The 20,141-nt window shown below is 44.5% G+C and overlaps 1 protein-coding gene across 5 annotated transcripts in view; it reads right to left on the minus strand.

The window, feature by feature from the left end:
• The window catches only part of MSANTD4 (Myb/SANT DNA binding domain containing 4 with coiled-coils), a 39,184-nt gene extending 21,728 nt beyond the window's left edge, over positions 1–17,456 (minus strand). For 2 of the 5 annotated variants that reach the window (XR_013224096.1, XR_013224093.1), the window contains exon 1: positions 17,306–17,427. The gene's annotated coding sequence lies outside the window, so the exon portion shown is untranslated. Of the gene's footprint in view, positions 1–17,305 lie in introns of all 5 variants that reach the window. The other 3 variants (XR_013224095.1, XM_077298523.1, XM_077298521.1) reach the window with 2 other exon arrangements.
• Positions 17,457–20,141: the final 2,685 nt, after the last annotated feature.

The following is a 20,141-nucleotide window of genomic DNA, read 5'->3' on the forward strand; positions in this document are numbered from 1 at the left end:
TAATATGTCACGTATGTGGAGACTTTCTTCAGGGGAGCAACTTATGTAGAATGGGGAGTCGAAGGCTATGTGCCCACATTGCGTTTTTTAAGCGTTTTTTCCGCTGCGGAAACGCTTAAAAAACGCTTAAAGCAGAGAAAAAAAATGCAGCATGTTCATTAATTTTGCGGAATCGTGGAGATTTTGCCGCTGTATAATTGTATTGGGACACATGGAAGAAAAACGCGAAAAAAAGTGACAAATACGCGATAAAAACGCAAAAAACGCGAGTGGATTTCCTGGCAAGAGTGTCCGGTTTTGATGAGGAAAATTCTGCTTACATTCTGCAACGTGGGCACATAGCCTAAGGGTCCTGAGTATAAGATTCATGCACCCCCTATAGCGTGCATTGCTTCAACCTGAAAGGTCGTCTATACCCAGTCTTATTAATGGAGGATGAGAGAACCTAAAACTACAAGGAACTATGTGACTACAGACTTGTGAATCCTCACATCGCGCACTGTAAGGATTCTCCGGCTCTGGGAGTGGGAATGCGATATGCATACTCCCGGCCACATTCCGACTAGACTGTTTCCAGCCTCACTCACTTGATTTTCATTGAGCTAGGCTGCGCCCAACTAGTCGGCATGTGACAGCATGTGTGCAAATCATATACTTGCGCCCACGTGAACGCCCAGTCCTTGCACCAACGACAAAAACCCTTATAGCGTGCAGTGCGCATTCTCAAGTCTGCAGTCACATAGAGCAAACTTGTAGCTTAATACCGGATTACCCCTTTAACTGTAATACTGCATGTTGATTGACATCCTGGTGAAAACAAGTATAACACCAGAAGTCCCGTAAGAACTGCGCTGCCTCTTTGGTAGGTATGTCACGGCATGTTCGCCAGCGTGAGGTTTGCAGTCTAATTTTTCCACCTCATGTCCATACACTAAGACCAACTTTTATAGGTATGAGATTACCTCTGTTGCCTTTAGCTTTATGGCCTTTAACTCCTTCACCCCAGGGTAATTTTCCGTTTTTTCCTCCCCTTCTTCCCAGAGCCATAACTTTTTTATTTTTCCATCAATATGGCCATATGGGGGCTCGTCTTTTGGTGGGATGAGTTGTACTTCTGAATAACACCATTGATTTTACCTTATAGCATACTGGAAAGTGGACAAAAAAAATTCCAAGTGTGGTGAAATCTCTCCACAATTCCACAATTGTTTTTTTTTTTTTTTTTTGGGGGGGGGGGGTTATTTACCATATTCACTAAATGGTACAAATGACCTGCCATTATGATTCTCCGGGTCATTACGAGTGCACTGATACCAAACATGTATAGGTTCTTTTTTATTTAAGGCAGGGACAGGGCCGATGGCGTAAATATATGTCATCTGTCATGAAAGGGTAGGACAACATCAGTATGGAGTTTGTATGCCCCATGTAGGTTCCTATACACGAAAAAAGGATTCAGCATATCCCTAAAATAAGAAAATAGTCCCACTGAGGATGGAGACTAACGCGTGCATTCATTATATAGAACATTATACTAAGTTGCTGATATATGTAGGATACCAATGATGGTAATATTTTCATAGTGTAAAAAACTGACTTAAACTGTACTAACAGAGGAATGATATGAATACGTAAAGTGGATCTGTCACCAGATTTCACAATAAAAATTGTATATATTGAGATGCAGTGACCCCTGTTACAGGTAGGGGGCGCTGCATGGTCTCTTCAGAATAGGCATAGAGGCGTATTCAGGCCATATGAATGCATGGCAGTCGTGGGTATAACTGTGGTGATGCAACAAAGTCCGGCATGATTGTAAATGGCCGATATGTGTCGCAGAGGAAGTCTGCGCGGTAAGCCTGTAGTATTGTTGCTCTGGGACCTGTAGTCCCACAAGTATTTGTATAGTTTATAGAGGGAGACTTACTGGGCTAGTTTGAAGAGCTGGATGGGTCGAACTAGCCACACACACACCTCCCACCTGTGGGGGTGGTTACAGCTTCATAATGTGACCAGGGTGTGGGTCACATGGTTGAGAGTGTTTGGACCTGAATGGTCTGTACTGTAGGTCCTGGAAGAGGTCAGGTCTGTGTTGGAAGCTCCTGTGAGTGGAGACTTCCTGGAAGCACCTGGAGAGACTGTGGACCTGGACGGTCTGTGTTGGAAGCTCCTGTGAGTGGAGACTTCCTGGAAGCACCTGGAGAGACCGTGGACCTGGACGGTCTGTGTTGGAAGCTCCTGTGAGCGGAGACTTCCTGGAAGCACCTGGAGAGACTGTGGACCTGGACGGTCTGTGTTGGAAGCTCCTGTGAGTGGAGACTTCCTGGAAGCACCTGGAGAGACCGTGGACCTGTATGGTTGGTGTTGGAAACTCCCGTGAGTGGAGACTTCCTGGAAGCACCTGGTGAGACCATGTACCGGCAGAGCCTGGGACGGCTTCTGTGTTGTCAAAGACAGGACTGACAAGGAGACAGCGTGAGGAGTGGAGCTCCTGGAAGATAACCCCAGACAAGGGGATTGTAATATGCAGCAGAGAGGTTTATCTGCTGCATGAACAGACTGGTGTTCGTGATATGTTCATGGATGTAATGAAATGGACCTAATGTTATGTGGTTTATGCTGTATAAACCAAATAGACTGTTTTTGTGAGAAAATCAAGCCTGAGTGCTTGAATCCTGTGCCAAGCAAGTTTCCCCCAACCCACTCAGGTAGCGCTATCTCACAACATCATTAAATAGAGCTGTTAGACTTGAAGGGACTGGTGTACTTACATTGTCAGAATGGCTGTCTAATTCTGATATTGAGAATGTCATTTTGTTTTTTAGTCCTGCTATAGAATGAGAGCACACATAACTTCTACTGCATTCAGTCCCCCCCCCCCCCCCTAAAACCAGCCTGACTGACAGCTGCAGCTTGTACTTAGCAGGGTGAGATCTCAGCAGCAGGAGGGACACAGAGGAGATTTCAGTCAGGAAAAGTAGATGGAATTTAAACCTAATCAGTGAGAAGGGACACTGAGGAGCTATCAATCAGTCTAGGTGGGCAAAGATTCAGCAGCAGCAGGGTGGAGGGACACTGAGTAATTATCAGGCTAGTTTAGTAGCGATTTAGTTCAATTAAATCTTCAGTAAGAATTATTCAGCTATTATGACATGTAATTTTACGGTAAGTACAACAAACTCATCAGGACTTTTATTATGAAAGCAATCGACAGATTCCTTTTAATGCAAACCCTTTTGGGATTGGAATTCAATTTGGTTTAAAGAGTTTGTCCAGGCTTCATTCTTCAGGAGCACACTGCTCCCCAGCCTCCCAGCTTCTTGCTTGCCATGGAGCTGTATGGTCCTGATTGATTGTTTGGACCAGTGACACAGTGGAGACGCTGGCCCGACCTTTGATGCTCCTACAAGATGCAGCTTTGGATCTGGCCATCTCCAGTGTTCCCATGTTCCTCCTACGTTGCAGAGACAGTGATCCAACCAGCAGTGGAACGAGACTGGCCACTGCCATAAGTTTACTGTGGTGGCAAACACCACACACGTGAAAAAATGTCCCAATCATCCCAAACACGGTATTCAGCTGAGGGGGCATACACCATTCTTGCCTCCGACACTGACAGTGAGGGAGTGGATCCCACCTTCTCTTATTTTTCCTCCTCCTCCTCCTCTTCTTCCTCAAGTGTTACCGAACCACCACACAGACGCTCCAGGACATAAAATGAGCCAACGCCCACTCATAGTGACCCCTAATGGATCTCACCTCCTGAAAATTATGAGGCACAAATTCTTGATATTGTGGCAAAATCAGAAATCCAATTTGACACCACTGGCCTCACAGAAGTGGACTTTAAGTCTAATTGTAGATCTCATGGTGTTCCAGACAAATTTGTGCACCTGGCCAATTTTTATCCCCAAATTCCACTTCATTATATGACAACTGAACCCCTGTAGAAGCCGTAGAAATTATTAAGTTTTGGGGCCTTGTTCTTCATATGGGGATAGTGAAGAAGCCAGAAATTTGGCAATATTGTAGTGTTGACGTTTTGTATAACACTCCATTGTTCTGCATGGACACGTTTCGAGGCCAACCCCAAATGTTTGCATTACAACGATAATGCACAATGTCATCCCAGAGATTACCCCAAAATTGATCACTTCAGCAACAAATTTGCTGAGGTGTACATTCCCCAAAGGGACATTGGCGTAAATGAGACCCTAATATATTTCAAAGGGAGGCTCAAACTCCGACAATACCAGCCCAGTAAGAGGGCCAGGTATGGAATTAAGCTCTACAAACTGTGTGAAAGTACCTCAAGGCACTCCCACAGGTTTAGAGTTTATGAAGGGAAGGACACCCAGAATGAACCTCCTGAATGTCCTCCCTGTCCTGGGAGTGAATGGGAAAATTGTGTGGGAATTAGTGCACCCACTGTTGGATCACGGTTATCACCTCTATGTAAAGAACTTTATACCAGAATCTCACTCTTCAAATCCCAATCTACGTGATTTACCGGAGCCTGAGGTACTGTCCACAAAAATCAGAGAGGCCTCCCTAAGATGTTAATTGGGTAGCTGCTTAGTGTGGGTGAGAGCAGAGCCCAATGTAGAGACAACATGCTGATGGTCAAGTACAAGAGAGTTGTCCTTTTCTTGACCATCATACACAGTGATGGCACCCCCACCGCTGTTACTATACACAGGTCACCAAACCAGACTGTGTCCTGGGGTACAACATGGGGTACAACATTGGGGAGAGTTGATGTCTCTGATCAAAGTTCTCCAGCCCTACTGTGCTATGCAAAAAGCAAAGATGTGGTGCAAGAAGCTGTCCGTGCACATCGTACGGAAGGCATTGTATAACACTTTTGTGTTATCAGGATGTGCAGGCCAGACTGGGACCTTCCTTCAATTCCAGGAGGTAGTGATCAAGGCCCTAATATTTGAAAGTCAGGAAGGAGCGGGTCGCAGTACTTCCAGAACTGAAGGAAGTACCAGAGCAACATTTCTCCAGTGAGGTCCCTCAAACTGCAAAGAGAGGAAGGTCGCAAAGAAGGTACAAAGTGTGTTACAGAAGGGGGATACGAAAGGATACCATTAATCAGTGTGATAGCTGCCCTGACAAACCTGGTCTGTGCATGGAAGACTGTTTCAGAGACTCTTACCAACCCTAGATTGCAAAGTTTATTTGTGACTCGCATATGCCAACCTGATGCACTCCACACAACTGACGTATGCCAACCTGATGTACTCTACACAACTGACGTATGACAACCTGATGCACTCTACACAACTGACGTATGACAACCTGATGTACTCTATACAACTGACGTATGACAACCTGATGTACTCTATACAACTGACGTATGCCAACCTGATGCACTCTACACAACTGACGTATGCCAACCTGATGCACTCTACACAACTGACGTATGACAACCTGATGTACTGTATACAACTGACGTATGACAACCTGATGCACTCTACACAACTGACGTATGACAACCTGATGTACTCTATACAACTGACGTATGCCAACCTGATGTACTCTACACAACTGACGTATGCCGACCTGATGCACTCTACACAACTGACGTATGACAACCTGATGCACTCTACACAACTGACGTATGCCAACCTGATGCACTCTACACAACTGACGTATGACAACCTGATGTATTCTACACAACTGACGTATGACAACCTGATGTACTCTACACAACTGACGTATGCCGACCTGATGCACTCTACACAACTGACGTATGCCAACCTGATGCACTCTACACAACTGACGTATGCCAACCTGATGCACTCTACACAACTGACGTATGACAACCTGATGTATTCTACACAACTGACGTATGACAACCTGATGTATTCTATACAACTGACGTATGACAACCTGAAGTACTCTATACAACTGACGTATGCCAACCTGATGTACTCTGCACAACTGACGTATGACTGTTATGACCCCAATGGCGAGGGTCTCAGAGATATCAGCAAGTCTGCGAAGTACAAAAATCCAGCTCATAGGGCAGTGGTAACTGGGTTGACCATATATCTACTCCTAACGCCAACCCTAGAAGTAGCCGGGGAACATGCCTACGTTGGTCGCTAGATGTCTCGCGCCAGCCGGAGAGCTAACTACCCCTAGAAGAGGAAAACCAAGACCTCTCTTGCCTCCAGAGAAAAGACCCCAAAAGTAGGATACAAGCCCCCCACAAATAATAACGGTGAGATAAGAGGAAATGACAAACACAGAGATGAACTAGGTTTAGCAAAGAGAGGCCCACTTACTAATAGCAGAATATAGTAAGATAACTTATATGGTCAACAAAAACCCTATCAAAAAATCCACGCTGGAGATTCAAGAACCCCCGAACCGTCTAACGGCCCGGGGGGAGAACACCAGCCGCCCTAGAGCTTCCAGCAAGGTCAGGATACAGATTATATACAAGCTGGACAAAAATGCAAACAAAAACGAATAGCAAAAAGCAAAAAGCAGACTTAGCTTAATCAAGCAGGAACCAGGATCAGTAGACAAGAGCACTACAGATTAGCTCTGATATCAACGTTGCCAGGCATTGAACTGAAGGTCCAGGGAGCTTATATAGCAACACCCCTGACCTAACGACCCAGGTGAGCATAAAAGGAATGACTGACATACCCAGAGTCAAATCACTAGTAGCCACTAGAGGGAGCCAAAAAGTAAATTCACAACAGTACCCCCCCCCTTAGTGAGGGGTCACCGAACCCTCACCAAGACCACCAGGGCGATCAGGATGAGCAGCGTGAAAGGCACGAACTAAATCGGCCGCATGCACATCAGAGGCGACCACCCAGGAATTATCCTCCTGACCATAGCCCTTCCACTTGACCAGGTACTGAAGCCTCCGCCGGGAGAGACGAGAATCTAAGATCTTCTCCACCACGTACTCCAACTCGCCCTCAACCAACACCGGAGCAGGAGGCTCAGCAGAAGGAACCACAGGCACAACGTACCGCCGCAACAAGGACCTATGAAATACGTTGTGAATGGCAAACGACACCGGAAGATCCAGGCGAAAGGATACAGGATTAAGGATCTCCAATATCTTGTAAGGACCAATGAATCGAGGCTTAAATTTGGGAGAGGAGACCTTCATAGGAACAAATCGAGAAGACAGCCATACCAAATCCCCAACGCGAAGTCGGGGACCCACACCGCGGCGGCGGTTGGCAAAACGCTGAGCCTTCTCCTGTGACAACTTCAAGTTGTCCACCACATGATTCCAGATCCGCTGCAACCTATCCACCACAGAATCCACCCCAGGACAGTCAGAAGGCTCCACATGTCCCGAGGAAAAACGAGGGTGGAAACCAGAGTTGCAGAAAAATGGCGAAACCAAGGTGGCAGAACTAGCCCGATTATTAAGGGCAAATTCAGCCAACGGCAAGAAGGTCACCCAATCATCCTGATCAGAAGAGACAAAACACCTCAAATACGCCTCCAGAGTCTGATTAGTTCGTTCCGTTTGTCCGTTAGTCTGTGGATGAAAAGCGGACGAAAACGACAATTCAATGCCCATCCTACCACAAAAGGATCGCCAGAACCTGGAAACAAACTGGGATCCTCTGTCCGACACAATATTCTCAGGAATGCCGTGCAAACGAACCACATTCTGGAAGAACACAGGAACCAGATCAGAAGAGGAAGGCAGCTTAGGCAAAGGAACCAGATGGACCATCTTGGAGAAACGATCACATATCACCCAGATGACAGACATGCCCTGAGACACCGGAAGATCTGAAATGAAATCCATAGAGATGTGTGTCCAAGGTCTCTTCGGGACAGGCAAGGGCAAGAGCAACCCGCTGGCACGAGAACAGCAAGGCTTAGCTCGAGCACAAGTACCACAGGACTGCACAAATGACCGCACATCCCTTGACAAGGAAGGCCACCAAAAGGACCTGGCCACCAGATCTCTGGTGCCAAAAATTCCCGGGTGCCCTGCTAACACTGAGGAATGAACCTCGGAAATGACTCTGCTGGTCCATTTAGCAGGCACAAACAATCTGTCAGGTGGACAAGAGTCAGGCCTACCAGCCTGAAATATCTGCAACACACGTCGCAGATCTGGAGAAATAGCTGACAAGATAACTCCTTCCTTAAGAATACCCACAGGTTCAGCGACTCCAGGAGCATCAGGCACAAAGCTCCTAGACAGAGCACCGGCCTTCACATTCTTAGAACCTGGCAAATACGAGACCACAAAGTCAAAACGGGAGAAAAACAATGACCAGCGGGCCTGTCTAGGATTCAGGCGTTTAGCAGACTCGAGGTACATCAGATTTTTGTGATCAGTCAAGACCACTACACGATGCTTAGCACCCTCGAGCCAATGACGCCACTCCTCAAATGCCCACTTCATGGCCAACAACTCCCGATTGCCCACATCATAATTTCGCTCTGCCGGCGAAAACTTCCTAGAGAAAAAGGCACAAGGTCTCATAGTAGAGCAACCAGGGCCTCTCTGCGACAAAACGGCCCCTGCCCCAATCTCCGAAGCATCCACTTCAACCTGAAAGGGAAGTGAGACATCAGGCTGGCACAAAACAGGCGCCGAAGTAAACCGGCGCTTCAACTCCTGGAAAGCCTCCACGGCAGCAGGAGCCCAGTTAGCCACATCAGAGCCTTTCTTGGTCATATCCGTCAACGGTTTAACAACGCTAGAAAAATTAGCGATAAAACGACGGTAGAAGTTAGCAAAACCCAAGAACTTCTGAAGACTCTTAACTGACGAGGGTTGAGTCCAATCATGAATAGCTCGAACCTTGACTGGGTCCATCTCCACAGCAGAAGGAGAAAAAATGAACCCTAAAAAGGGAACCTTCTGTACACCAAAGAGACACTTTGAGCCTTTAACAAACAAAGAATTTTCACGCAAAATCTTGAAAACCATCCTGACCTGCTCCACATGCGAGTCCCAATCATCAGAAAAAAACAGAATATCATACAGATAAACGATCAGAAATTTATCCAGATACTTCCGGAAAATGTCATGCATAAAGGACTGAAAAACTGAAGGTGCATTAGAGAGCCCAAATGGCATCACCAAGTACTCAAAGTGACCTTCGGGCGTATTGAATGCGGTTTTCCATTCATCTCCTTGCTTAATGCGCACAAGGTTGTACGCACCGCGAAGGTCTATCTTGGTGAACCACTTGGCACCTTTAATCCGGGCAAACAAGTCTGACAACAACGGCAAAGGATACTGAAATTTGACAGTGATCTTATTTAAAAGCCGATAGTCAATACAAGGCCTCAAAGATCCGTCCTTTTTGGCCACAAAAAAGAATCCCGCACCAAGGGGAGAAGAAGAAGGACGGATATGCCCCTTCTCCAGAGACTCCTTGATATATGAACGCATCGCAGTATGTTCAGGTACCGACAGATTAAACAGTCTTCCCTTAGGAAACTTACTGCCTGGAATCAAATCTATTGCACAGTCACATTCCCTATGAGGAGGCAGAGCACTGGACTTAGACTCGCTGAAGACATCCTGATAATCAGACAAATACGCCGGAACTTCCGAAGGCGTAGAAGTAGCAATAGACACGGGCAGGGAATCTCCATGAATTCCATGACAGCCCCAACTTGACACTGACATTGCCTTCCAGTCCAAGACTGGATTATGGGTCTGCAACCATGGCAACCCCAAAACAACCAAATCATGCATCTTATGCAGAACCAGAAAACGTATCACCTCCCGATGTTCAGGAGTCATGCACATGGTAACCTGTGTCCAAAACTGCGGTTTATTTTCTGCCAATGGCGTAGCATCAATACCCCTAAGAGGGATAGGATTTTCTAATGGCTCAAGAACAAAACCGCAGCGCTTAGCAAATGAGAGATCCATAAGACTCAGGGCAGCACCTGAATCTACAAACGCCATGACAGGATACGATGACAGTGAGCAAATCAAAGTTACAGATAGAATAAACTTAGGTTGCAAATTACCAATGGCGACCGGACTAACAACCTTAGTAAGACGTTTAGAGCATGCTGAGATAACGTGCAGAATCACCACAGTAGTAACACAAGCCATTCTGGCGTCTATGAATTTTCCGCTCATTTCTAGTCAGGATTCTATCACATTGCATTAAATCAGGTGCCTGTTCAGACAACACCATGAGGGAATTTGCGGTTTTGCGCTCCCGCAACCGCCGGTCAATTTGAATTGCCAGGGCCATGGAATCATTCAGACCTGTGGGAATGGGAAAACCCACCATCACATTCTTAATGGCTTCAGAAAGGCCATTTCTAAAATTTGCAGCCAATGCACACTCGTTCCACTGGGTCAGCACGGACCACTTCCGAAATTTTTGGCAATACACTTCCACCTCGTCCAGGCCCTGAGACATAGCCAGCAAGGCTTTTTCTGCCTGAATCTCAAGATTGGGTTCCTCATAAAGCAAACCGAGCGCCAGAAAAAACGCATCAATATCAGCCAATGCCGGATCTCCTGGCGCCAGCGAGAAAGCCCAATCCTGAGGGTCGCCCCGTAAAAAAGAAATAACAATTTTCACTTGCTGAGCGGAGTCTCCAGAGGAACGGGGTCTCAGGGACAAAAACAATTTACAATTATTCCTGAAATTTCTAAACTTAAATCGGTCTCCGGAAAACAGTTCAGGAATCGGTATCTTAGGTTCTGACATAGGATTTCTGGTAACATAATCTTGTATGCCCTGCACACGAGCAGCAAGCTGGTCCACACTTGTAATCAAGGTCTGGACATTCATGTCTGCAGCAATCACAAGCCACTCAGAGGTAAAGGGGAAAAGAAAAAAAAATGAGAGAGAGAAAAAAAACCTCAGAACTTTCTTTCTTATAATCCCACTTCTGCAATGCATTTAACATTTAATACTGGCCTGGCAAACTGTTATGACCCCAATGGCGAGGGTCTCAGAGATATCAGCAAGTCTGCGAAGTACAAAAATCCAGCTCATAGGGCAGTGGTAACTGGGTTGACCATATATCTACTCCTAACGCCAACCCTAGAAGTAGCCGGGGAACATGCCTACGTTGGTCGCTAGATGTCTCGCGCCAGCCGGAGAGCTAACTACCCCTAGAAGAGGAAAACCAAGACCTCTCTTGCCTCCAGAGAAAAGACCCCAAAAGTAGGATACAAGCCCCCCACAAATAATAACGGTGAGATAAGAGGAAATGACAAACACAGAGATGAACTAGGTTTAGCAAAGAGAGGCCCACTTACTAATAGCAGAATATAGTAAGATAACTTATATGGTCAACAAAAACCCTATCAAAAAATCCACGCTGGAGATTCAAGAACCCCCGAACCGTCTAACGGCCCGGGGGGAGAACACCAGCCGCCCTAGAGCTTCCAGCAAGGTCAGGATACAGATTATATACAAGCTGGACAAAAATGCAAACAAAAACGAATAGCAAAAAGCAAAAAGCAGACTTAGCTTAATCAAGCAGGAACCAGGATCAGTAGACAAGAGCACTACAGATTAGCTCTGATATCAACGTTGCCAGGCATTGAACTGAAGGTCCAGGGAGCTTATATAGCAACACCCCTGACCTAACGACCCAGGTGAGCATAAAAGGAATGACTGACATACCCAGAGTCAAATCACTAGTAGCCACTAGAGGGAGCCAAAAAGTAAATTCACAACATATGACAACCTGATGTACTCTACACAACTGACGTATGACAACCTGATGCACTCTATACAACTGACGTAGGACAAACTGATGCACTCTACACAACTAACGTAGGACAACCTGATGTACTCTACACAACTGACGTATGCCAACCTGATGTACTCTGCACAACTGACGTATGCCAACCTGATGTACTCTACACAAATGACAACCTGATGTACTCTACAGAACTCACGTGAGCTAACCTGATGCACTCTAGACAACTTATGTATGCGACCGCAATATAAAATTCACATACCAGGAAAAGACTAGATCAATTATGATATAGGGTCACTTGTGGGGAGTTTCCACTGTTTAGGCACATCAGGGGCTCTCCAAACGTGACATGACACCCGCAGACCATTCCATCAAAGTCTGCGTTCCAAACATCACTCCTTCCTTTCTGAGCCCTGTTTTGCGCCCAAACGATATCGGGTATCGACGTACTCAAGAGAACTTGCACAACAATTTTTGAGTTTTCATTTTCTCCTGTTACCCTTGTAAAAATAAAAAAAAATGGGAACTAAAAGAACATTTTTGTGGAAAAAATATGATTTTTTTATTTTTATGGCTTATCATTATACATTTCTCTGAAGCACCTGGGGGTTCATTGTGCTCACCACACATTTAGATCATTTCCTTAAGGGATCTAGTTTCCAAAATGGTGTCACTAGTGGGGGGTTTCTACTGTTTAGGTACATCAGGGGCTCTCAATACGCGATATGGCGTAAGCTCTCGATTCGAGTCAATTTTGCGTTCAAAAAGTCAAATGGTGCTCCTTCCCTTCCGAGCTCTGCCGTGCACCCAAACAGTAGTTTTTCCCCCATATGGGGTGTCGGCGTACTCAGGAGAAATGTCACAAAAAAATTTGGGGTCCATTTTCTCCTGTTACTCTTGTTAAATTAAAAAATGTGGGTCTAAAACAACATTTTTGTGAAAAAATATGTAAAATGTAAATTTTTTCCTTCCACGTTGCTTTACGGGTATGTGCACAAGTTGCGGATTTTGCTGCGGATCCGCAGCAGTTTTCCCTGAGTTTACAGTAGCATGTAAACCTATGGAAAACAAAATCCACAGTGCACATGCTGCGGAAAAAAATGCGTGGAAACGTAGCGTTTATTCCGCAGCATGTCAATTCTTTGTGTGGATGTAAAACCGCAGGTGGAATCCGCACAAAATCCGCAAAAAAATTGCGGTAATTCCGCAGGAAATCCGCAGTGCGGGTTACCGGCGGAATTACCCAAATCAGTCCGGAAAAATCCGCAGAGTAATCTGCAACGTGTGCACGTGGCCTAAGTCCTGTGAAGCACATGAAGGGTTAATAAACTTATTGAATGTAGTTTTAAGCACTTTGAGGGATGCAATTTTTGGAATGTTTTGGGTATTTTCTGTCACATATGCCCCTCAAAGTCACTTCAATTGTTACGTGGTCCCTAAAAATGGTTTTGTAAATTTTGTTGGAAAAGTGAGAAATCGCTGGGTAACTTTTAACTCTTATAACTTGCTAGCAAAAGAAATTATGTTTCAAAAATTGTGCTGATATAAAGTAGGCATGTGGAAAATGTTATTCATTAGCTATTTTGTGTGACATAACTCTCTGGTTTAAGGACATAAAAATAAAAAATTTGAAAAATTAAAAATTTTCACCAAATTTCCGATGTTTTCATAAAAAAAGCAAATCGTATTGAAAAAATATTACCACTATCATGAAGTACAATATGTCATGAAAAAGTAATGTTTTCCAAGCATGTCGCCATAAGGTATTACATTTCCATTGTAAGAAATTGTAGTCATTGAGCGAAAAGATAAGAGAGAACAGTACATGCAGCACTCATTACTAGGATTCAAAAACAAGCACCCAAGCAAACAAGCCCTTTGATTGTGGCGGCATTGTGCATACTCGACAGGCGCACCATTCCTTCCCCGTATGATTGGAATGAGAATGATTGGAAAGGTGATTACCTGTCCTTTCACATACAACTTGGCCTTGCTGCACTCATACCCCACAATACCCTCATACCGCACAATAAATTAAAACTGCTTTTGGTACAAATCCGAGACTAATGTGTCCAGAAACTAACCTGATTCTCATGCTTCGCAAATTCCCATCCACTCCTTTTCAGTAAGGCGTCCCTCTTCTTCAGCATTCTGCCAGCACTATAGATGCTGGAACTTCCTTTCAGTCACTTCCTAGGTTGCATTGCTCCTGCCCTTGTCCAGTTACTTGCCTGGCATGAACTGAATCTCTGTGTCTCTTCTGCTACTGATGGATGACACTTGCCAATGAGCAGAGGACAGTTAGACAGAAGGGAGACACCTTGTTGTTGGCACTTTGGAGTAGTTTTGAACCCCTTTATGACCTATCACGTACCTATATGTCATAGGTCGATTCTGACTTTTTGGTGTGGGCTCCGGCGATGAGCCCGCTTCTTTTCAGCCACGTGACAACTGATCTATACAGCTGACATGTGCTCCTAACAGCCGTGGATGGATTTGCGATCCACCCCTGGCTGTTAACATGTTAAATGCCGCTGTCAATCTCTGACAGCGGCATTTAACATAAGTGTGCCCAAAACACATTGCAAACCCATCGGCACCTCTGTCCAATGACCGTGCGGCATCGATGGGTTGGCATGACAACCGGGTTCTGTAGGAGGCCCCCATGGTTGTCATTGAAGATCTGCTATGAGCGTTGACCCGTGGCCGGCGTTCATAGCAGATGATCATTTCTGCTACACATCAGAATATCGCAGCTTCAAGTCCCCCATGGAGACTATTGAAGCAAGTCAAAAGTTTAAAAAAAATGTTTTAAAAAATGTAAAAAAAATATAAAAGTTCAAAATAAAACAAACAAAAAAAAAAATACACATATTTGGTATTGCTTTGTTATTAAACGTGCGAACTATCAAAATTTAAAAATAATTAATCCAATCAGTAAATGGCGTAATGAGAAAAAAATCAAAACTCTGGAATGACTTTTTTTTGGTCTCTGTAACATTGCAATAAAATGCAATAACAGGAGATCAAAACATCGCAAATGGTATCAATAAAAACGTCAGCTCAGCGCGCAAAAAATAAGTCCTCACCCCAGGTCACGATAAATGGAGACGCTACGGGTCTCGAAAAATGGAACAATTTTTTTTTTTTTTTTTATAAACTTTGGATATTTTTTTTTCCCCACTTAAATAAAAAGAACGTACACATGTTTGGTGTCTACGAACTCGTAATGACCTGGAGAATCATAATGGCCGGTCAGTTTTAGCATTTAGTGAACAAGGTTAAAAAAAAAACATTGTGGAATTGCACTTTTTTGCAATTTCACCGCACTTGAATTAGTTTCCCAATTTCCAATACGCTATTTGGTAAAATGAATGGTGTCAATCAAAAGTACAACTCATCCCACAAAAAACTAGCCCTCACATGGCCATATTAACGGAAAAATAAAAAAGTTATGGCTCTGGGAAGAAGGGGAGCGAAAAATGGAAATGGAAAACTATCAAATGAGACCAGGTTGTCAGAAAGTTATGCCATGAACCTTGTAATAGGATGGGAGCAAAAATCACCGAAAGACGAGCATAAAGAGAAATTTCGGGGATTGTCTACCTCTTTGTTTCATTACTCTCTCGACTTTGATGCGGTCTGTGGTCACAAATCAGCTTAGAAAAAAACAGATTAAAAAAAGTTCCAGACTCTAATGTCAGACCCTCAGAACGAGCTCACTGATGGATTCTCAGTTAACTCATTCTGCAGCCAGCAATAGGCAGTGCAACACAGAGGCTAGAAAAGGAAAACATTTTTAATGAAACCCAATTACGAAAATGTTTGGGTTTTTTTAGCTCAAAATACAAGCACTGAATTAAGAAAAGGAAACTGTCCCCAATGGAATTACCCCTTCACGTAAACTTACATCATGTTCCTGCCTTTGATGCGGGCTCAGACACCGAGCCCGCAACTTTCCATGACGGGGAAAGCTCCGCCCCTGGCTGTAAACCTATAGGATCTCGCTGTCAATCTATGACAGCGACAAGTAACACTCGCCGGCAGGATTCCTGTGACGTGGTCGCGGGTTGCCGGGGGTCTGCTGATGACCCCTTTGCCTGTCATTACGACTCTCCAATGATAACCAGACGTAGCTTACGTGATTTTAGCTATACGTAGCAGTGCTGATACATATAGTACAGGCGATCAGACAATTGCAGCTTCAAGTCCCCTAAGGGGACTATTAAATACAGCAAAAAGTGAGAAAAAAAAGCTTTTAGAAATATGAAAAAACATTTTGAAAAAAACAAACAAGTGTTTAAATTATTCCCCTTTTGCCCCATTAAAACTAAAACTAAAAAAAAAATACACATTTGGTATGGTTGCTTTCAAAAATATAAAATAATCTGATAAGTAAACAGCGTAACTAGAAAATTAAGGGTTTTTTTTAGACGCGACAACATCTCAATAAAGTGCAATAAGAGATTATCAAAATGTTATCAGTAACAAGGTCAGTGCAGGGCGCAAAAAAATAAGCTTTCACCCAGCCCCAGGTCCCGAAAAAATGAAAACGTTACAGGTCTTGGAAAAAGACGAAAAAGCATAAAAAAAAAAAAAATTAGGGGGTAAATTTCCGCATTTTTACTCAACACTTACATAAAAATAAAATTTACATGTCTGGTATCTGATTACTCATACTGACCAGGAGAATAATAATGACCGGTCAGTTTTAGCATTTAGTGAACATGGTAAAAAAAAAAAAAAAAAACAATTGTGGAATTGAACTTTTTTTGCAATTTCAATTTTTCCCTGTTCTCCAGTACACTATATGGTAGACTGAACGGTGTCGTTCAAAAGTACAACTCATCCCGCAAAAAAAACAAGCCAAAAAAACACACAAAAAAAGTTAAGACTCTTGGAAGACCGGCAGGGAAAAAAATGAAAAAATGGAAAATGGCCGAGGCGTGAACGGGTTAATAAATATTAAAAAAAATGCGCTTATCACAATTACTACAATCGTTAAGGTTCTGATTGCCGTCAATTCTAGTTGAATCTGAGGTCCGGCCGTAGTGTTGTGTAGTACCGCCACATCGTGAGGACCAATGACTGTCTGCATCCGCCGCAGTTGGATGTGATCTCCTGAAAGAACCTTTATAAATGTAGCGGCAAGTGCAGTGCAACTAACAATGCCGTCCCCCCTATGTACAGTGTAGTATCAGTGGAGTAGTGGTTACTAAAGGGCGGTGCAATGGATGACTGACAGGTGTGAACAGACACTGAGCAAATATAATGTGCCATTGTCCCCAAATCTAGTTCCCTTCCCCCTGCTTGTCGGGCTTGTCATATACTGGTCCCATTACTGCATGTAAACCTACCTACAAGCTACATTAACTCATCACAAACCAGGCAGCTGCAAAAAAAAAAAGAGTTAAATGACAAATTCAGCTCTGCTACATCACAGCCATGATCCACTTTACACAGCAGTGCTCTGCATAGCAGACAAGATGGCGATGTGGAGCACAGGGAAAGAGCAAGAGGAGGCCAAGCTATGAGCAGAGCACTGCAGATCCCCACAGGGACACACAGCTCTGCAGGTTGCAGACATGCAAGTTGCTCTTACCTGCAGACTCAGTGCGCTGAGTAGTATGAATCCCCCCTGGGCACAGACACAGCAAGGGATGCCCAGCCCCAGATAATAATAGCAGAGGGGGGTTACTGCCAGGCACAGGAGCTGGCGGACACAGGGAGAAGGAGGGGGGATCCACACAGCCACTGGGAAGAGGGGAGGAGGACAGGCTGCAGAGGAGGAGGAGGAAGGGCGAGCTACTACAAGGAGGCAAAGGATGAGGAGGGCGAGGGGGATCAGCCAGGCTGTGGGCACCACAGACACAAAGAGGCGGCTGTGAAAAGGCAAAATAGTAATGATCATGTCGTATCACACCGGCTACGTGCAGGATACTACGCCGTCTGCGCCATGTCCTGAGGAAGAACGGCGGCGGCACGGGCAGTCTAGACCGTAGACATCACATGGGCTTCTCTACGTGACTGGACGTCTACGTGACTGGACGTCTCCATTCTGCTTCATGTGTCCGACATTCACGGTTCAAACACGGACTGCAATGTCCGGACCGACCGCGGGTCACGTATGAAGCCCGGACCGGAGACCCGTGGTCGATTCACACCCAGAATGTCGGAAGTGTGAAATCGGCCTTATCTACAGTTATGTCAGCAATGAACCTGCTGCGTCTGTATCTTTTCCCAAACCGGCCACGTTCACACATCAGTATTTGGTCAGTATTTTACATCAGTATTTGTAAGACAAGACCCAGAGTGGAATAATCAGAGGAAAAGTGTAATAGAAACACGTCAGCACTTCTGGATTTATCACCCACTCCTAGTTTTGGGTTACAAATACTGAGGACACATACTGAGGTCAAATACTGAATGTGTGAACGTGGCCTTATGAGTTTTTTGGTGAATTTTTGACTCTTGATTATTTTCACTACATCAAAAACGCAGCGTCTCACAGTTCCAGCAAATTGGATGGGATTTATAGAAACCTCCTGCCCGCTGTGCTTCTTTGTTACTCAGCGTAATCTCACCTGTGGTGCGGGTTTCCAATCCGCAACATCAATTTCTCCTGCGGGTGCGATGAGTTTTCTGTGCAGATTCTTTCCCATAAACTTACATTAGATGCCGAAAATCCAAATGCACAAAAAACGAACATAATTCGCACACGAGTGTATCAATAAAGTTTTGTCAAAGCAAAATGCTATGAAGTATTAAAAACAAAGCAGCTTTATTTAACATAAGACATCAATAAGAGACAAAAAACGCAGATTTAAAAACATGATAAAAACGCATGTAAAAAAAAGCAGTAAAAAATGCAATTAAAAAAACAAACACAAATAACCTAATTTACACAAGGTCACAGTCATAAGTTCCGCTAGATTTCTAAAACTTAACATGGACAAAACAGAATTCATCATCTTTCCCCCATCTCACTTGGCCCCCCCAACGAACCTATCCATTACAGTAAACGGCTGCCCACTCGCCCCAGTCCCACAAGCTCCCTGACTTGGGGTAATCCTTGACACTGATCTTTCCTTCAAACAACATATCCAAGCCCTTTCCACTCCCTGCCGCCTTCAGCTCAAAAATATTTCATGGATCCGTACATTCCTAAACCAAGAATCTGCAAAAACCCTAGTCCATACCCTTATCATCTCCCGCCTTGACTACTGCAACCCCCTTCTCTGTGGCCTCCCCTCGAACACGCTCGCACCCCTCCAATCTATTCTAAACTCTGCTGCCCGACTAATCCACCTGTCCCCCCGCTATTCCCCGGCCTCTCCCCACTGTCAATCCCTTCACTGGCTCCCCATTACCCAGAGACTCCACTACAAAACCCTAGCCATGACATACAAAGCCATCCACAACCTGTCTCCTCCTTACATCTGTGACCTCGTCTCCTGGTACTTACCTACACGCAACCTCCGATCCTCACAAGATCTCCTTCTCTACTCCCCTCTTATCTCCTCTTCCCACAATCGCATACAAGATTTCTCCTGCGCATCCCCCCTACTCTGGAACTCTCTACCACAACATATCAGACTCTCGCCTACCATCGAAACCTTCAAAAGAACCTGAAGACCCACCTCTTCCGGCAAGCCCACAACCTGCAGTAACCACCAATCGACCAAACCGCTGCACAACCAGCTCTATCCTTACCTACTGTATCCTCACTCATCCCTTGTAGATTGTGAGCCCTCGCGGGCAGGGTCCTCTCTCCTCCTGTACCAGTCGTGACTTGTATTGATTAAGATTATTATATTTGTTTTTATTATGTATACCCCTCCTCACACGTAAAGCGCTATAATAATAAGTAATAATAATATTTGGTCAGTTTTTTACCTCAGTATCAATAAGCCAAAACCAGAAGTGGGTGATAATTACAGAAGTGGTGACGGTAACATGTTTCTATTATACTTTTCCTCTGATTGTTCCACTCCTGGTTTTGACTTACAAATACTGAGGTAAAAAACTCACAATATACTCGACGTGTGCACATGGCCTAAGTGTGGACATCAGGTCTTTAATTTCACACCACCTATCTAGGCTAATTAAGGATTTAAGGCCACCATACACATAAGGGTTTGTGCACACTAAGTATTTGCAACAGAAATTTCTGCATCTCATGACAGGAAAACCGCTTAGCAAAATAGATGCGTTTTTTTATGGGGTTTTATTTACATTTTGGTACAAATTTTTCCCTGCTCATTAGTATGGGGTGAAATCTGTGGCAAAAACGCTGAAAGAATTGACCTGCTGGCAGACAAAAATAAGCAGCGTGTGCGCGAGACTTCGGGATTCTCATTTACTTTGCTGGCAGTAGGAAGTCCTTCAGGTTTTGTGACAAATTTACATGGAAAAATCCGTTATGTGAATAGGGGCAC

The sequence above is a fragment of the Ranitomeya variabilis genome, chromosome 3 (genome assembly GCF_051348905.1).
Source record: "Ranitomeya variabilis isolate aRanVar5 chromosome 3, aRanVar5.hap1, whole genome shotgun sequence".
NCBI classification, from domain to species: domain Eukaryota; kingdom Metazoa; phylum Chordata; class Amphibia; order Anura; family Dendrobatidae; genus Ranitomeya; species Ranitomeya variabilis.